A 20358-nucleotide genomic window follows, 5' to 3' on the forward strand; every position below is an offset into this window, starting at 1 on the left:
CCCCTAATGATGGTTGGATCTAACTCCCTATTCTCCCTCTGCTGACAAAAGAATTATCACAGTTCTCTAAGCTCTGACTCTTCCAAAAGAAAGTTTGCTCTTTCTGCATGTCATTGATTCTGGTCTCCAATGACACTGTAAAGAATCAACACAGTAAGCCACAAATCTACATCCTATTTAACAAAAAAGCACTTGGCCTATTTAAACTTCTGCTTTAATGCTGCATCACCTGCTACACTTCTGAATTACATAGTGGGTCTGGAGAAAGACTCTTTAATGTTATGACAAACCATGACTAAGTTAATAGTGATCTATTGCAGAATCTGACCTTCCATCTTTAGCAATCTACTTGGTCCATTAACCAATTTGCTACTTGTACATTCAAAGTGTGGGGGTTCACTCAGATCAGTAAAGAGGTTGTGCATTGCAGCCATGGGTCCTTCTGTTCTGTGTAGCATTGGATGAGGTATATCTATACCATGGCTGAAAGTAACTTAAATTTCATACTGATATGGTCATCTACATTGCCACGTACAGCACTGAAACCTTCCTCACTCAGGGTGAGTGAAAAACACCTGCTCTGAGCAATGCAAGTTTCTGTGCTGTAAAGTGGCAGTCTAAACAGTGCTACAGTGCTGGGAGCTGTTCCTCTCATGGAGGTGGTTTTATTACAGCAATGGGAGAGCTCTCCCTCAGTGCTGAAGCTGCAACTACACAGCCATGTTAAAGCACTGCCAGTAGCTGGACAAAAAGCTACTTTGGCCACTTTCTTACCCGTATGTCGTACCAACCTGTTTCAGCTTGCTTTCACCTCTGCACTTAAACACTCACAGCCAGCGGCACAGACATCATCCGTGGGCGGGTGGGCGGGCAGCTCTGTGCCCCCCAGAAGGGTAAGAGCCTCAGTCAGAAGGGGCAGAGCCAGGGCAGCCAGTCCAAAGTATTGCCCAGAGGATAGAATTTCCCCCTCCCCCTACCCTTAGTGCTACCCGGAGCTCACAGTGCAGAACTCCAACAATGATTTAAAGGCCCAGGGCTCCATCCGCCATTGCCGCTGCTACTGTCAGACATCTCAGGTTCCTTTGAATCACTGAACCCTGGGACAACTGCCCCCTTTCCCCTGCCATCGGGGGCCTGCCCACAGCTGGTCCATGCCAGCTGACTAGGGCTCATGAGGCTCAGGATAAGGGGCTGTTTAATTATGGTGTTGACATTCAGACTCTGGGATCCACCCACTTTGCCTGTCTTTACACTCAAAACACCAAGGAATCAAAGTTTCCAAGTCTTCCATTGTTAGATGGATTAGGTTATGTATTGTGAAGGCATCAGAGGTTCCAGTCCCAGAGAAAGTCACCCGATATAGCACACGAACCCTAGAAATGTCTTGGGCACAAAAAAGCAAATGCATTCACACTGTAAATTTGCAAGGCAGCCAACTTTTTTTCAAGCACAATCAGCACATCAGAACAGCCATACTGGGCCAGACCAAAGGTCCAACTAGCCCACAAACCTGTTTCTGACAGTGGGCAACACCAGAGGAAACAGGGCTGCCAATGTGGGGAGGAGACGCAGCTGTTCCAGGGTCCAAAGATTCAAAAGAGGCAGAAGCAGCCAGCACCCCAGGCTCTTTAAAGCACCACCAGAGCCCCATGTGGTATGTTCCAGGCAGTGCTGAGGACTGGCCCCTGGCCGTGCCCCTTCTGCCCAAGGCCAGCCCCTTGCGAACAGCACTGAGTCAAACCCCCACTATCACGTATCTCTCCTCACTTGGGGCTTAGTTCTTCCGCTGGGGCTCCCCTTGCGGGGGCCGCCACCTCCTTCCCGCTGTAAAAGCCAGGTTTGCACGTCCGGCGCCAGCCGTGAGCGGAGGGGGACCTGGGCCCTCCCTCTCTCCAGGTCCCAGCCCAGGACCCTAAGGTCAGGCGTCGTGGATGCCCTGCCCGACCGGGGGGGCTACGGCCTCAACTCACCGATCCCTGGATCCTCCCTGATCCCGTCCTGGGCTGCTTCCTCCTCTCCGGCTGGTCACTGACTGTCTCCGCCAGGTCCAGCGGTGATCCTCACCCCATCCTGGTGAGACAATCCTCTGTCGCCGGCTCCGGTGCTCCGTAGGGTCCAATCTGGTCCCGGCTTGTCCCGACTGGTCCAGAGCGGCTACCTCCCTCCTTCCCTGCTCCCAGCTGGGAGCTGCCTTTTGAAGCCGGCGCCCCTTTCCGGAGATGCCAGCACATGTGTTCCGGGCCCTATGCCCCTCCCCCGGGGCACCCGCTGGGGAACCTCCTGCGCCTGCGCCAGCAGCCGCCACCGAACAGACATGGCAGAGCCGCTCAGGCTTCCCAGCACATGCGCCGTCTGGAGCCCGAGTGTGGGGCACGGAGCTAGACTCCGCAGTCCCCGCCACCCCGTCACACCCACATACACACCTTGCTCCATGCCTGGCAATATCTATTGCCAGCCCTGAGAGGGAATGAACAGAACAGGTATCATCAAGTGATTACCCACTCCCAGATTCTGGTAAACAGATGCGAGGGAAACCATCCCTGCCCACTCTGGCTAGAGGCCATTGATGGACCTATCCTTCCTGAATTTATCTAGGGCTTGTTTTTTATTTGGTGCAGGGGGAGAGGCTGTTATAGTCTTGTCCTTCACAGATGACCTCCCTGTCAGGCTTTTGTTCATAGCAAGTTGCTTGCCCAAAAATAATTTTGCCTTTTGCGCAAGTCCTATAAAAGGGGTGGGACAACATCTTTTTTTTCCTCTCTTCTTTCTGACCTTTACTATAACCCTGCCTACATCTGTTCACTGCTTGTTACATCCCAGACACCCAGAAGTGAGCGACACTGGCAGCAGAACAGAAAATTTCTTATCACTAATTTCCTTCCTGCTAGCAGTATCTTCCAGAGCTGTACCCACCCTGAATGTCGTAGGAGCCCAAGGATCAGATGATGAGTGGGATGTTTACCGCATGATTTTCTGGGAACATGGGAGGGTGGCCTGGAGTATGTTATGAATATTGCTATAGAAGTTTTACAGCTTTGGAATAAATCATCTGACAGGAAGTGAGAACAGAGGAAGTGTGGCCATAGTGCATAGTGCCAAAACTTTGATCCAGTTGCTTGAGCTGCAGAGAGAAGGGAAGCAGCCTGGATGTCCAGAATGGGGGAAACAGTGCTAGCTGAAAGAAAAGTAAGTCCTACTAAAAAGCTCTCATCTTTCACTGTAATTGAGAGATACTGCCCCATTGGGTCTGGATTTAGAGATGGCATGGCTATGTTTACACTGCAATTTTTTTCTGAAAAAGATACTCCAATTGTGAACTGCATACTATTTTCCATTTGTTTTTTTGGAAGAGGGTTTTCTGACACTTGACCTGTCTATACGAAGCCAAATGTTGGAAAAACCTCCTCTTTCAAAGGATCCCTTATTCCTCTTAAAATGAGGAATACAGTGATGCCAAAAGAACATGCCCACTTTTTCGGAAACTGTTCAGAAAAAGTGGATGCGTTCCCTGGATATACCTGGATACTGGAGGTATCCCAGAAAAACTCTGCAGTCTAGACATAGGACTATGCTATGTCAGTCATTGCTGATCCATCATATGACAATAGCAAAATGCAAGATAAAATAAAGTTATAGCCTTTTAAAAAACCTTTTACCCACCCCTCTGTTTTCTACAAACTATAGACTGATATGTGGATTTCACACACAAATATATGCTCAGTCTCCTACTAGCCTTTTCTTGTGTGTGTGTGAAACAATGTCCATTAAACTGAGCAGACTGCCTTGAGCCCAAAATATGACTTGACTGGCTGCTGCTTCCCTTCTAGATTCGGTTCAAAGTGGTTATTTATCAAGTCTTGAATAGCCTGGGATCTAGTTATTTTAGAGCTACTCCTTGCCCTGTGAGCTGTGGTATAGAAACTGTCATTGCCCTGGTCTACACTAGGGAGTTATTTTGAAATTATAAGCAAAGTGTCTACACTACCACGCCCATTATTTCAAAATAATGGGCTGGTTATTTCAAAATCTGTACTCCTGCTATCCTCGGGGAAAAAGCTTGTTTCAAAATAGTTATTTCGGAAGTTATTATTTCAAATGTAGTTATTTCAAAATAAGTTCCTAGTATAGACATGCCCAATTGAGTTGAATGTATCTGTCCACAGCACTGATTTTTTTTTCAGACGGTGGAGAGGGTGATTCTCTCCAAAAGGTCTTCAGATATGCAAGTAACTACCTCTTGTAAGTCAGCATTGTAAGAGTTTAGCAGCCCTAAGGATGCATTGTAAGATTAATATAATGAATGTTGCTTTTGCCTGTAAGTTCTATGTCTAGAAGAGTCTTCATCTATGAGCAAGAGTGGGGTTTCATGCTAGCAAAGGTAGGTCATCTGACTGTCCATTTGATGGCAATTATTTTAGTTTTTTGAATATTTTAAGTGATAGCATTTCTAAGTAAATAAAATGTCAGTCAGGGCTCCAGTTAGAATTACATCTATCTACAGAGGGATTATCATATATGATAAAACATTTCCCTTTAATAAGAGGAAGCTCATGCAATGCCAGTGGTGGTTTATTATTGTTGCTGTTTGATTTTGTTTTTTCTGAGCAGCCATTGCAATACATAGCTGTCTTGTCATTAGCGATAAATCCATTTGCTCTGGGTGTCTTTCTTTGTGCCTCTGTTTGGGGTTGGCAGGTAAGTACCAATGCATAAGGTCAAGTGTTTTGTTGAATGCACAATAGCTGCTTTATTGGGTAACAAAGTTACTGTCTTAGTAGTGTGTAGCTTATTGTTTTAGGTTGCCTTTGACTATTGACCTGTATTTAGCTGTGACACTCCACATACCTTTCCCAGACCTGAAAAAAGCTCTCTGAAAACTCAGATGCTTATCACTTTCACCTACAGAAGCTGGTTCAATCAAAGTTATTATTTTACCCATCTTCTCGCTCTTATATCCGAGATGTCATTCAGGGTAAACTAGAAAGATAATTGTAAAGCATAAAACTCCAAGTTGCCTGTGTGTTGGTATCATTTCCAACCAACACTCGACAGTGCAAACTAGGGATGTGAATGTTTAACTGATAAGCCTAATCCTTAATAGTTAACTGCTTGGGGCTGGAGTAGCTCCCCATATGCTGCAGGCAGGGGCACTTCTGATTATCTCTGTCTGCAACAGGCCCAAGCACCCTGCAGTGGCTGCTTTGACCGAGATGCCAGTGGAGCCCTTGCCTGTGGCAAGGAGACTGTTCCAGAACAGTGGCGGGGGGGGGGTTGTTGCTACAGCCCAGCTGGCACGACTCCCCCTGCCCATTCTCTCCTTTAATTGGTTAATCAGTTAAATAATATGGTTAACCAGTTAACCACTTAAATGGGATTTTATATCCCTAGTGCAAATTTATGCCAGATATTGTTCAAATCTATTCCCATCTTGGCGTTTTCCTTTATTATTAAATCAAATAACAACAAACTTATTCCTCATTTTGAGATTAACTTTCCTTTTAGGGATTCTCAATCTTATCTACTTCTGGCTTGGAGCTAATGGGACCAAACAGGTCTGCTTGCCAGAGTGAGTCAAATGAACAGCTCTGCATTTCTATGCAGGGTCCTTGAGCCAGATACCTTATTCTCGTGTACCACCTTACAATCAACATACAAAGATATATTATAAGGAATCTCCTATGCTTGAACATATGGCCTAAAGCATAATCTCAGAGTGATGTGTCCTTCTTGTGGAGCTGTTAAGATCCCCTGATCCAAAACTTCCAACTTCTGTTCATCTCTAGCTGTAACAGGAACCCACTCCTACTCCCAGGGAAGTTCCTGTTTTGCCACTGATTACAATTTAACACATCATTTCCCTTATGAGCAGTCCTGTTTAGTGTAAAAACAATCTCTGGTGTTCGCCTCCATTTTAAAACTTTAATCACCAAAATAGTAACAGCAGTTCCTTTTAAAGGATGCTTGAAGTAAAACACATCTGTTTTAAACCCCACAGCCTAATGCCTGCTGCAAGTCAAATGTCATGTGGCTACACTGAGGAAGAGAAGATGTCAATTGCAATTATTTGACATGTGATGTTTTCTTAACCTTTTGGTGCTGGCAATGCTTTTTAGCATAAATGAAGGTTGCTCTTACCTATCTTATGCTTCTTGGAGTCTACACTGTAAATTGTCTAATTCATCAAAGATGAATGTCTGGAAATGGGTGACATAGGAGGGATCACATGAGGATTACCTGTTGTGTTCTCTCCCTATGGGGCATCTGGTATTGGCCACTGTCGGCAGACAGGACACTGAACTAGATGGACTGTTGGTCTGACCCAGTATGGCCATTCTTATGTTCTTAAAGATATTTTTTAAAGAAGCTTAATAAATAATTATAGATGGGGACAATTTTCACATGCAGATTTTGAACCCTGTCAAAGTTTAGGGGATTAATCAGTGCTGGATTTTGGTTTTACTTGTTATAGCCATAAGTACTAACGGGCCCTAAAAGTTGGATCTGCACCCAAATTCAGAATCCAGTACTCACTCCAGTGTTCTGGATTTTGTGGCTCTCAAAGAACATTAGGCATGCAGAGACTCACTGTATAGTACACAGTACTCAAACTTGCCTTTTTATTTCCCACACTTGCTTTGGAAAAGAGCATGATGTTGATTAAAGTATCAGGCTAGATATCTTTGTTGTACTGGTAATATTGCCACTCAGATTTAAGTAGACACCATTGGCTAAATTCTTCTCTCTCATATACCGGTACAACACCATTAATATCAGTGAGGTTGCACAGTAGTAAATAAGAGTAGAATTTGATTCCCTGAGTCAGGCTTTTCTTGCATATCTATGAGATATGCTGCAATTACTGCTGTGATTTTCATGGAGGGTAAATGAGTATTTAATACCATTTCATAAGCTTGGCATCGTTTATTGTTCTTTTCTATATAGCATCATAGGGTACGTCTACACGAATTAACGCATCTACACAGGGCTGGCCCGAGGCATTCTGGTGCCCCAGGCCCAGGTGTGCGGCTCACCCCCGGGGCGGACGGCGCAAGCGCGGCCCAGTCTGGCCCGGTTGTTGCTGCTGGTGCATGCGCCGGGGCATGTAGGGCACCGAGGCCATGGTGGGAAGGGCGTTGCTGGCTGGCACTGCGGGGATGCGGGCGGGCCGGCACTGCAGGAGCTGGGCGTGCGGCACCTGATGGCAGCTGTAAGGGACACTGTGCGTCTCTTACAGCTGCCGTCAGGCGCCCCCCATCAGTTGGAGCCCTCGGCAGCTGCCCGGCTCGCCCATGCCTCCGTCTGGCTCTGCATCTACACACAAAACCTATTTTGAAATAGCGTTTTGCTGTTTCGAAATAGCGCGTCCACACTGAGTGGACCCTGAACCGAAGTTAAGGCTGGCCAGAACCAGTGCCAGCAGGGAATCAGGTTAGGACTTAGTTTGTGGGGCTGCTGCCTGAGGCTAACTGAGCTCCGGGCTTAAAGGGACCCTACCCCCACCCCAGACAGACAGTTCTCAGGGTTCCCCGCTTGCTTGTCTACCTCCATAAGGGACAGCAAAGCAGTCCTGTCTTTGAGTGCCCTGAGTGCCTGCACTCGGGACACCACAGCACTCGGCCACATGGAGCCAGAGCTTCCCCAGGGCACGCTGGTGCATCTCGTGGGGTCGTTGCGATGAACCCAGCTGCTCTTGCTGCAGGCTGAAATCTGGGGGGGTCATCGGGCGGCTGTCAGGATCCAGGAGGCCCTGAGGGAGAGCGTCCACCCCGAGGAGCCTTCAGAGCCTCCCCAGTCTTCCCCACCGGGGGCTTGTGCCCCATTCCTCCCTCATGTCCTTCCACTTACCCCTCCCTAGTCCCCCTTCCTGATATCAAAGAAAAGACACGTATGTTTTATTGAACAAAACTGGGGTGGGGATGAACCTCTGGGGAGACTGGGAAAAGAAGGTGGGAGAGGGGAAGAGAGAGGGGAGGAGAGGGGAGGAGGGAGCTGGAAGGGGGAAGCAAGGGAAAGAAGGGGGAGGGGAAGCTCAGGGCTCAGGGTTGGGGGTCTCGTCAGGCCAACTTGATTTTCATGCTAACCTGCTCCTGGGCCTTTGGTGGCCAGGTTGGCAGTTATCCTGCCATAGATGTCCGTGTTCCTCCGTCTAGGGCTGAGATCATGGACGTTGGGGGCATCCCCCCCAAACCTGAATAAGGTCCATGATCTCCACCCTGGACCAGGAAAGCGCCTGCCTTCTCCAGCCTCTGTCAGGCTCCTGGGAGCTGGCAGACTGCTCCTGGGGAGCTGTGGAAGGCTGGCTGCCAGTGGCTTGCTGGTTCATGGTTAGGGGCCACTGGGTCAGGGGCCCCAGTGGCCACTGCTGGCTCTGGGCTGGCAGGTGTGGAGATGGCACAGGCACTGTGGCCAGGATATACCCCTTTAATGGCTCTGAGGTTGGGGGAGAGGAGAGTAAGTTTTCCTGGTTATGCCCAGAGTGGCCACGAGGGCTCCCTGGGAAGGGCTGGAGGCCCCCTATTTCGAATTAAGTGTCTACACAGCACTTAATTTGAAATAGCTATTTTGAATTTGGCGTTACTCCTTGTAGAATGAGGTTTACCAAATTCGAATTAAGCACTCCGCTATTTTGAATTAATTTCGAAACAGTGGTTTGCATGTATAGATGCTATTACAGTTAAGTCAAAATAACGGCTGTTATTTCGAATTAACTTTGCAGTGTAGACATACCCATAGAGATTCATGGAACTACACTGAAAAAGAGAAAGATAAGGTCTTCAACTTGGAGCTTACAATCTAAATTTAGGCCAACAGGAGAAATGGACAACAAACCTAGGAAGGGCAAAACAACAGAAAACAAGGAAGTTATGACATAAGGGGACATGCCCCTCAGATGCTGAGATACAATTCGGCTGTGTCTACACTGCATCCCTTTTCCGTAAAAGGGATGCAAATTAGACACATCACAATTGCAAATGAAGCGGGGATTTAAATCCCCCCCGCTTTTTTTCCAGCTTGGAGCTTTGCCGGAAAAAAGTGCCAGTCTAGACGGGGATCTTTCGGAAAATAAAGCCTTTTTTTAAAAGGAATAAGGGATCTTTTGGAAAAGTCTTTATTTTCCGAAAGATCCCTATCTAGACTGGCGCTTTTTTCCGGCAAAGCCCTGAGCCAGAAAAAAGCGGCAGCTGTGTTTATACAAATGAAGCAGGGGAGATTTAAATCCCCACTTCATTTGCAATTGCGATGTGTCTAATTTGCATCCCTTTTACAGAAAAGGGATGCAGTCTAGACACAGCCTTCTAGCATATTTATAGAACATTTTAGAAGTCCGTGTGCAGAGGCTTTTTCACTCATGTACAGCCAGATGAGTGCTCAAGGTGAGTAGTAGCTCACATCCTTTGTGTTTAAATCAGCAGATGATGAGTTCCAGAATGATTGAACCATTGAGAACCTCAAGAGCTGCTGAGTTAAACTCTGAGCTGCAGAGGAGGTTGCGAAAAAATGAAAAGGGTAGAACCCAGGAGCAACCCTCACCCTTTTGCCAGCTAGGGTGGAAAATGTGTTCCATTCCTCCTTTCTTCCTGCTCCCCTCCCACTACTGAGGAGGCTGAAAAAAAAGTCTGGCCACTGAGGATCAGAGAAAAATAAAAACACCCCCAAAATGGACCAGTAAAACAGGTCAGCACCTCTGGGATGGTGTTATGGGGGATGTTAAAAATTGTGTAACAGGGTAACCCATGTAACCACAGAAAAGCTCAGTGGTTACAGGATTACACATGCTGCACTGCAGGGCCCACAGCGAAGTTTCCGCAGAATTGGGGCTGCCAGCCCCAGTTGACCCAGCTCCTGGAGAGGAGGCTTTGCTGTGGCAGCAAAGCCTCTCCCCAGGAATGGAGCAGGCAACTCTTGCCGACCCGATTCTCGGGAAGGAGGCTTCCCTGCCTTGCTTCAGCAAAAATGTCACTCCGGGAGGCTGCGTGTAACCAATAACATTAACCGATAAGCATCTGCTTATCAGTGAAGTAGTTAGTCATTTACACCCTAACATCTCAAGTGGTTACCCAAGGCAGCTTCCCAGCTTCCCTGCTCTTAGACTCCAATCTGGAACATCACAGGGTCTCATCTCCAGCTCTCACTACAATAAAAGGGAGTCTTACCATTGTCTTCACTGTGAGCTAGTAAAGATTTCAGTGAGGCCTAATTCCTCCTGGGCCAAAGAGATATTTTAGAAAAAGAAACCCAAACAAAACAACATGAGCTGTAGAAAATTCATGAAGCCTGTGCAGGGCTTGTGATTAAATGACAATAGTTTACCCTCTCTTGGTCACAGCTCACGAGAGACTGCCCATGCTAGCTATAAATGAACCCAGCAAGTATTGGTCATTGTCTGCTCATTGCTGTGGGTCCCTAACTTCTTATCTACTGGGTTCTGTGTTGTGCTCCTGGACTAAAATCTGCCACGGCTTCAGCTGAAGTGAATCTGCTGTGAGTGTTATCTTGTTTAGTGACAAAAATGCCATTTTAGTGTGTATGCAAATTTAAAAATACTGTGTGCCTTTGTAGCATGTGCATAGCTGTGTGAAGTGGGTGTAAAACTTTACTATTCTAATTAGTGGATGGTTACAAGAGATGCAATGGAAAATCAAGCCCATTTGATTTGAAAAGCAGATGAAGGCCCATTCTATTTAACAACACCATAGAAGGTACATCAATACTACAGAGAAGATCGAAGCTGCCGCTGTCAATCTTCCAGGGTTCAAAGTCTAGTTAAGACAGCTAATTCAAACTGAGAGGGACATGTCGGTCAATGCCTTTAGTCCTGCTTCCATGAGGAGTAAGGGAAGTCGAAGGGCAAATGTTCTCCCTTTGACTTTCTGCAGCATGGACAGTGCCAAAAGCCGAATTAAGATACTTCAACTTCAGCTATGCAATTGAAATAGCTGAAGTTGTGTATCTTAATTCAACCTTATCCCCTAGTGTAGAGTCCATATCCCCTTCAACATCTATAATTGGCTCACAGAGGTTCAAGGCCTTTTAAACAATGCTTCAGTCCTGTCTGCTAAATAAGACAGATCTTCATCATCATAAGCCCATGCAGGTTAATGAGGATGTGACAATGTTATCGAGTCTGCTTGTCTTCACTGCTAATCTGCGCCTGACCCTGACAGAAAAGCCAACTCTGCCTGTCTCTTCCATGAACCTGAGGCTGACCTTGGCAAGGAAATGTCATCCCTTGATGATATGACACAGAGGAGTTCTTGTGATTCATCAATGACAAGATTGTATCTGCAACTTCCAGGGAACAGAAAAATTATCAACCAGAAAAAACAGAAGCAATTTATGGAATCTTTTAAAGTGTGACTTTCTTACTATATGAGATTGTTCTTGCCTGAATTCACTGGTTCAGTTCCTCTGCTGGTGTAAATAGGGGTAATTTAAATTTCAGAAAGCTCCTCGCTATAGAACAGAAAAGAACATGCCAAAGAAACTCAAGGGAACAAGAGAATAAACTTCAAAAAAATCCTTGGCTATTACTGCACATAGCTCCATGAAAAAGCTATAGCTGAATGTTTGTTATACATACAAATAAAAATAAGAAAATAAAAAGGCAATCTTGCCATGCATCATATTGATCCTTAAGGGTATGTCTAGAGTACATGGCTCCATCAGTGACATACTGGAACGGTTGACAAAGGCTTCCCTTGTCATCCGCGGCACGTCCAGACTGCCCCTCTGTGCCGCCAAACAGCTTATCGGCACAGCACGGCAGCCATTCTGATGTAAATGAAGCAGCAATTATTTAAATCGCCACTTCATTTTCCTATGTCTAGTAAACCCATCTACATGGCTCCGTCGACAGAGCCATGTAGTCTAGACATACCCTAACTGTCCCCGTGCTTTAACTCCCCCTTTGCCTTTTTCTACCTTCCCCTTTGCTAGGGGAGCCTGGACAGCCCTTCCTTGACAATAAATAGTGATCTCTGCCTTGACCACAGTGTGGATCTCTAAAAAGCAAAACCCAGGCCTGTCTCAAGTCTGGTGCACATAAGCATGCAGGCAAGGTCCACAGAGAAGCTTTGAGAGGCAGGAGTGTTTTGCATAACAATGCAGATTAAGCGGTACTGAGAGACAACTTCAAGAACACACAATAAGCAACCTTGTACTGGTACTTCTGTTTCTGATAAGCAAAAATTACAGATACAGCCATAAAATTGTTAACTACACACGTACTTTTTGCAACATCCTGAGTAGCAGGATGTACCCTAAATAGGGGCACTGAGCATTTTAAGTATCTTACATAATATGTAATTAATTGGTAAATATTATTAGAACAGCCGAGTCTCACTTTGCTATAAAATGGGCTTAGTATGAAGAATTGATGGGAGTGAGTGAGCAGGATTTACCCACGTGTCCCATTTGTTGTAAGTACAGTATAAGTAAATAGGCCCTTTACACCAGCTACATCAGTGCATGGTGTTCTGATGGGTGGAAAGAAAAGGACCCATGATCTCCTGCCCAGTGGCAGCCCGTCAATACAGGCGAAGTAGGCGGTCACCAAGGGATTCAAGATAAACAGACATTGAGGGCTTTGGAGATGGGGGCGCTGATCACGCACCAATCACACGTTTTGCCTAGTGCGCCAGTTGCCGGCAGCTCGTCTAGGGCCGCTTCTGCTTCTGCCTGGTACTGTAGGTAGCATATGGTGAAGTGTAAGTGTTATAGGCTTAATTATTGTATTATAGTAGATCTTCTATTAATTGCTTTTGCATTGCTTTGTGCTGTATTAATTGCTTTAGTAATTGTTTTTAAGGCTTGTAAAATTTAAATAACTATATTAACTGCTTAAAGCTTGTAATAAATAAGAAAGTAGTTAAGTCTCTCGGGAGTGTCCTGGTTTCCCTTGGATCTAAAATAAATCGAACCACATAACATGCTTCTTTCTTTCCTTCTCACTCCCTCCACTTTCCCCGTTTTGGTGATGTCTGAGCAATCTACCCAACTCTCATCTGTCTGGTTAATTCTCTATTATTCCTTCACTCTTTTATTTAGCTTTGTAAAACATTTTAAGATATACACACTAGGTAGCAGGAAATTGTTTTTTAATGTATTTTCTACTGGTGGATGAAAAAGCTAGATCATAAGTTGTATGGTATAAACATTGGATCTTCCCTTTCGTTCTATGACTGGTTTGTTGGGAGTTTTGTTTTAAGCAGCTACAGGCTGTTTGATTAAACGATATTTTAATATCTGAGCATTCTGATACAAAACGTCTAATTTGGGGTCAGCCAGTGGATATGAGCTTGCTAATTTACAACCATGACAAATGGAAGAAAATCAAAGAGTTTTACAGGCATCATTATTTCACCTGTTTTGTTTCATTATCACAAGAGCCTCAGTACAAATGATAGTGGAACTTTTCAGAAGCCTACTCATCTTTTGCACAGGAAGAAGTTCAGGGCTTTGATCACTGGATGCTTAGGAAAATTTCAAATCCCAAACCTCTCATTAAATCTCAGTGAGATTCTCCAAATGGCAACACATGGTCACAGAATAATACTTGATGAAATGTAAAACTCCATTTTGCACAACATCATTGTTGAGGATGGCTCTGATGTTGTGGTTACAAACAAATGTCCTTCAGCATGCATTGTGTGAACAAAAATTTGTTGGATAGTATTAAATGCTAAGACTTTGTGTATTGTAATAAAAAAGACATCCAATTACATGTGACACAATTTTGATTAATTTCCGTAGTCAGTTTCTGATAGTTCACAATACATGAAGACCTCTATACAGGATTATGAACTTTACGTATGCAGAGCTTACTATAAACTGTACAAATTCTTCTTCAAGTCTTAGGTTAGCTTGTACAGTTTTTATCCAAAATTAGAAAATTTACTTTAGAATCCCCATTAAAGGGCATTATTCATATCAACCACTTGAGTGATATTGGCCACCAGATGTCACCCATTTTCTATTTGCTTTGTCTTAAGATATATGCATTAAAAAGACTGGGACTTTTCAGTTTAGAAAAAAGGAAACTAAAGAGGGAAATGATAGAGGTCTCTAAAATCATGAGTGGTGTGGAGAAAATGAACAAAGAAAAATTACTTACTTGTTTCCATAACATGAGAACCAGGGGTCACCAAATGAAATTAATAAATAGCAAGTTTTAAACAAGCAAAAGGAATTATTTCTTCACACAGCACACACTCAACCTGTAGAACTCCTTGCCAGAGGATGTTGTGAAGGCCAGGACATAAATGGGATTCAAAAAAAAAAAAAAAAAAAAAAAGAACTAGATAAATTCATGGAGGATAGGTTCATCAATGCTTATTAGCCAAGATGGCCAGGAATAGTGTCCCTAGCCTCTGTTTGTCAGAGGCTGGGAATGGGTGACAGAGGAAGGATCATTTGATGATTACCTGTTCTGTTCATTCCCTCTGGGGCACTTGAATTGGCCACTGTTGGAAGACTGGATACGGGATTAGATGGACCTTTGGTCTGACCCAGTATGTTCTTGTATTCATGAAGATTGGGGAAACATACACTTCTCAAAGAGCTGCATTAAATAGAACCACTCACAATTTATTCATTTCCTCCCTTATAAAATGCTACACCATTTTGCCTCAAACACTGCATACTAGATTAGGCAGTTTAGTAATTTTTAAATTATATTTTATAAACAACTTACTAAATGGAAAATTAGAAAACTATATGGTACTGTAAATATTTCTTCACTATGCAATGTTTAGAAAAATGTTAGTTGATATAATTAATCCACATTCTGCAAAAGGCATGATTAATATCACAGGGAAAATCTTGTTCAAATCACTATCACACTCGTTTTGGGAGACATCTCCATGTCTAACCATAGTGATAGCAGGTCTCTACCTGCCAAATATCACCCCCTATTGTGACAAGATTTTCCCCACTATCATGTATCCTAGTTGAAATATATTTAATTCACAACTCATGTGTGTATCAGGGGACTAAAGCAGCGAGGAGTCCTGTGGCACCTTATAGTGTATCAGGGAACTAAGGTTTCCATGTAGGTCCTTCTACCAAACACTAGGGGCTACTGTCTCTCATCCTGTCTTTATCATTCCACTTCCTGGCTTCTTTCTTGGTAACTGTCAGTGTGGGATGGAGAGTGGCTCAGACAGCAAAGGGGAGAGACAGAAAATGAGGAAGAGGAAGAAGCCAAACTTGTTAACTCTGGAAGTGGTTGTGGATATGTGTGTAAGGGAAGATGAGACATAATACAGGTGCAAAATATTGAGGCGGGAACAGGACGATGATGAAGGAAAATAGGACCACGCAGGTGACAAAGGAATGCAAAGGAGGAAAAGGATTGAGGGAGGAGACTGGAACATAAGAAGAGGACAGGACCCTTGAAAACTGCAGGCAGAAAGGATCAAGGTCTGGCCAAAGAAAAATAAAAGTGGCGAGAAAATAAAAAAGAGTGGAGAGACTGGCAATGGAAGACGAAAAGGGAGACAGTGAGGGCACATCTACGCAGCAGGGCTAAACCCAAAATAAGCTATGCAACTTGAGCTACGTTAATACGTTAACTTATTTCCACTTTTGGCTCTGTCTACACAGCAGTTATTTTGAAATAGAGCACTCTTCCCCTAACTTCCCTTACTCCTCATACAATGAGGGTTACAGAAGTAAGAGTAAGACTGTGTCCAGACTCAGGGGTTTTTTCGAAAAAATTAGCCTTTTTTCGAAAAAACCTCACCTGCGTCTAGACTGCAGCCGAATTCTTTCAAAATTAAATCGAAAGAACGCGGCTTTTCTTTCGATGGCGGTAAACCTCAATTTACGAGGAAGAACGCCTTCTTTCGAAAGTTCCTCTTTCGAAAGAAGGCGTTCTTTAATGTTAATAGGGCTTCTTCGAAAGAGAGCATCCAGACTCACTGGATGCTTTCTTTCGAAAAAGCAAGCCGCTTTTTCGAAAGTTCAACATACAGTCTAGACGCTCTCTCTCGAAAGAGGCTCTTTCGAAAGTATCTTTTCGAAAGGCTCTTTCGAAAGAGGCTTGCAGTCTAGACATAGCCTAAGAAGCCCATTATTTTGAATTTATTTTGAAATAACAGGCTTTCTGTGTAGACATCTTTTCTAGGTTATTTCAGAATAACTGAAGATATTTTGAAATAAGGCTGCTGTGTAGACACAGCCGAGACTCCGCTATGTCTACATTGCCCTCTCTTGCATGTGAAAATATGCAAATGAGGCAAAGCGGTGAATATCGCTGTGCCTCATTTGCGTACTTAATGACTTGCCATTTTTGCTCAAGGGGCTTTTGCGCAAAAACCCTCTCTTGTGCAAGAGCCGTTCTGCTGCTTTTTTCAGAAAGAACGGCTCTTGTGCAAGAGGGGGTTTTTGCACAAAAAGGAGCCGTGTAGACCTATTATTCCTGAGGGAGAAACCTACTCATTTATGCATCCCCAGAGCTAATATGTGTCCTGAGGAGTGATTTTGGCCAGGTAAGGCCAGAAGCTTGCAGACAGTCCCTGATCAGATTTAGCTTTTATGCAATCTGTAGTGGGGAGGTGAATTTAAATGGCTCCTAGCTGCACCCTTATGGTACAAAGTTCTTTATTGATCTGGCAGTTGGTGGATGATGGCTAATTAGACTAGATTATTGTACCAGATCTCTCAATGCTTTGCAGGTGTTCCTTTCAGGTTCTTGTGCATGCTCCTGACAGTACTTAAACTAGCAGATTGCAAGCAGTCTTTAGTCCCGTTGGTAACATGTTGATGTTCTCTGCTGGTGATGGGCGCATGTATGTATGCATGCACACACACACACACACACACACTCATGCACATTGGGAATTTGATATTTCTCCTTGCTGTTGGGTCCAGGATATTAGAGAAGGTGGGTGCAATGAGATATGTTACGGCACCAAGTTGTGTTGGTGGTGCAAGAGACAAACTTTCGAGCTACACAGAGCTCTTCTTCACACCTTTGTAGCTCGGAAGTTTGTCTCTGGCAGTAACAGAAGTTGGCCCCATAAAATCTTATCTCATCACACATGTCTCGCTAGATCAGCTGAGATCTTTTGAGAGGCTTGCATGAAATTCGCTCCTTTGACTTTGGGGGCTGTCTGTGCATGGCCCCCGTGGGCGTGTGTAATCTGCAGATGGTCCTTTGTCGTCTATGCTCCCGCGCGTGCAGCTTGAAGACGCTCCCTTACTGTGCACGCTCCCGGACGGACTTGCACTTTGTAGACGCTCCCTTGCGGTGCACGCTCCCGCCCGGGCATGCAGTTTGCAGACGCTCCCTGGCGGTGCACGCTCCCGGCCGGACGTGCGCTTTGCAGACGCTCCCTGCTCGGCCAGTCTCCCTGACCCTGCCGCCGCTCCAGGTGCCCGGCCCCAGCAGCTCCCGGCTGGCCCCGGCGGGGATGGGCGATGGGCTCGGCCCGGCGTGGAAGGAGGTGAGCGGCGCGCGGGTCCCTGCCCAGCCCCGGCCGGGCGGGAGCGGCGAGCTCGGGGCTCCCTGCGGGCAACTGAGTGGGGGGGCACAACACACGCATAGCCCCGTGCGGGGAGGGGGACACAACACACACACACACACCGTGCGGGGAGGGGGACACAACACACACACACACACACACAGCCCCCGTGCGGGGAGGGGGACACAACACACACACACAGCCCCCGTGCGGGGAGGGGGACACAACACACACAGCCCCCGTGCGGGGAGGGGGGGACAACACACACACAGAGCTCCTGTGCGGGGAGGGGGACACAACACACACACACAGAGCCCCCGTGCGGGGAGGGGGACACACACACACACAGAGCCCCCATGCGGGGAAGGGGACACAACACACACACACAGAGCCCCCGTGCGGGGGGGGGGGGAGAACACACACACAACCCCGGTGCTGGGGGACACACACAACACGCACACATACAGCCCCGGTGCTGGGGGGGAAGGGGAACGCAGCATACACACACACACAGCCCAGGTGCTGGGGGGACGCCACACACACACACACACACACACACACACCGTGCTGGGGGGGGGTATGCAACACACACAGCCTCGGGGCGAGGGGGAGCGCAACGCCAGGGGACACAACATACACAAATGCGTGTGCGCGCACACACAGTCCCGGTGCTGGGGGGATCACAATACACACACGCAGCCTGGGGGGAACACAACACACACGCAGCCCCGGGGTATGGGCAAACCATGCACCGAACCTTCGGGGCGGAGTGGAGAGGGCACAAGAGACAGATGCACACAGAACCCGGAGGTGAAAGGGGGGCACTGAGGTGTGCACACAGAGCCCCTGTGCCGGGGGGGCAGGAAGGACACGGAGATGCGCGCACACCCAGAGCTCCTCTGTGGGGGGGGGGAGGAGAGGGGAGAACCAAGACACACACATGCCCATAGCCCCTGTGTGGTTTTGGTGGTGGATAACAGGGAGATACATGTGAATTCACAGAGCCTCTGTGCCCAGGTTAGAGAGAGACACACCCACATTTACATGCACTAAGATCCTCTGTTCCAGGGGTGGAGACAGACACTTATCTCTCCCTCCCACTCCCCCATGTGTCAGTAGTGGGGGGAGACCTGCACATACACACAGTCCCTGTGGTGAGGGAAGTATGGACTCACACACACAGAACCCTGGAGGGGAGGACGCATTGGAGAGGGTCCAGCGGAGGGCAACCAAAATGATTAGGGGGCTGGAGCATATGACCTGTGAGGAGAGGCTGAGGGAGTTGGGTCTGTTTAGTCTTCAGAAGCATAGAGTGAGGGGAGATTTGATAGCAACCTTCAACTTCCTGAAGGGAGCTTCCAAAGAGGATGGAGAGAGGCTGTTCTCAGTGGTGACAGATGGCAGAACAAGGAGCAATAGTCTCAAGTTGTGGTGGGAGAGGTCCAGGTTGGATATTAGGAAAAAGTATTTCACTAGGAGGGTAGTGAAGCACTGGAATGGGTTATCTAGGGAACTAGTGGCGTCTCCATCCCTAGAGGTGTTTAAGTCTCAGCTTGACACAGCCCTGGCCGGGTTGATTTAGTTGGGATTGGTCCTGCTTAGAGCAGGGGGCTGGACTTGATGACCCTCTGAGGTCTTTTCCAGCTCTATGATTCTATGACATGGATGCATGCAGAGCCAATGTTCCGTCTAATTTTTTCCATCCATTTGTGGAATAAAATTTGTTATGTGCAGTGAGGCATGTGTGGATGTGCACCATCAACGTAAACACATACTGCCGGATATGGGCACTGTGCTAATTGACTGGACAGTACCTGATTCTCTCCTGAGTGACCACTCAGGTGCTCAGCTTACAGGAAACACCTCACAAAGCCCAGGTGTGTGTGGGAGATAGCTCCTGTGCCTGTTTGGGACATACGTAAATGCATACAACCCATAAACAGGGGAAGATGGAGAACTGAACGCTCATACACAAACAGAGCCCAGCGGGTATGAGACGAGGTCAGTGGCAGGCAGACACATACAGCCCAGTGCCTGGTGTGGAAGGCAGCAGTGGGCAGACAAACAGCCTCTGAGTCTGGCGGGGCAGACAAACACACGGTCATTGCTGCTTTTCCCAGCCAGGGTGGGATGAGGAATAAGGCCACACATATAGTCCCTGCGTGGGACAGGGACTCTCACACAGTGCCCTGGGAGGAAGAATGATGCACACAGCTTCTGTGTTTGGGAGAAGTTAGAGGTATATATGCAGCCCCTGCTCCCATACTAGGACACACATAGAGCTCTGAACTGGGGGTGAGGTGTGGGGGAGCGTACAAGCTACCCAAGGGTGTGGGTGGGGCACCTCCTGCCTCTCTGCCTAGATGGGCAGTCCCCTCTTCTCTCTTTGTGTGTGTGGGGTGAGGGAAGCTGCAGCCTCTCTTCTCTAGCCCTTCCTCTATGCCAGAGGACAGCTGCTATCTCTCCTAACCACTGCCTCTGCTGTTCAACTCCTTTCTCTGCCTTTGTGTTAGGGACAGTATATCACTGTTGGGCTAGTGGATTCATGCTGCCATCCGGATTATCTAGGGGACTCTCCAGAGGTGCTTCTGGCCATACCCCTGGCTCCCTTCTTGCATTTCTAGACAATGATTTTAAGGTTTTTTTTGTGGCTGTCAATGCTGCGAACTCTTTCTTGTTCAAGCTGTCCCTATCACAATAACCTGTATAATACTCTGTAATTGTCCAGTGCTCCTGGGCGACAGGTGACCTGATGATAGCGTGCTACTGAGGGCAGGTGTGGAGTTGAGCGAAGTATGGAAATGCCAGTCTGATGGGGACAGATTATTTAATGGAGCTGTGTGGAAAATCTTGGAATAAACACTCCAAGCTTGGTAGAGTTCACTGGGATTTT

At 46.6% G+C, this 20358-nt stretch overlaps 1 protein-coding gene across 5 annotated transcripts in view; it reads left to right on the plus strand.

Moving 5' to 3' along the window:
- The first annotated feature begins 3117 nt into the window (after positions 1 to 3117).
- MGAT5 (alpha-1,6-mannosylglycoprotein 6-beta-N-acetylglucosaminyltransferase) overlaps positions 3118 to 20358 on the plus strand; it is a 272734-nt gene continuing 255493 nt past the window's right edge. For 4 of the 5 annotated variants that reach the window (XM_075933275.1, XM_075933278.1, XM_075933276.1 and 1 more), the window contains exon 1: positions 17224 to 17447. The gene's annotated coding sequence lies outside the window, so the exon portion shown is untranslated. Of the gene's footprint in view, positions 3187 to 17223; positions 17448 to 20358 lie in introns of those variants that run through there. The other variant, XM_075933279.1, reaches the window with a different exon arrangement.

The sequence above is a fragment of the Pelodiscus sinensis genome, chromosome 7, assembly GCF_049634645.1.
Source record: "Pelodiscus sinensis isolate JC-2024 chromosome 7, ASM4963464v1, whole genome shotgun sequence".
Classification (NCBI taxonomy): Eukaryota; Metazoa; Chordata; order Testudines; family Trionychidae; genus Pelodiscus; species Pelodiscus sinensis.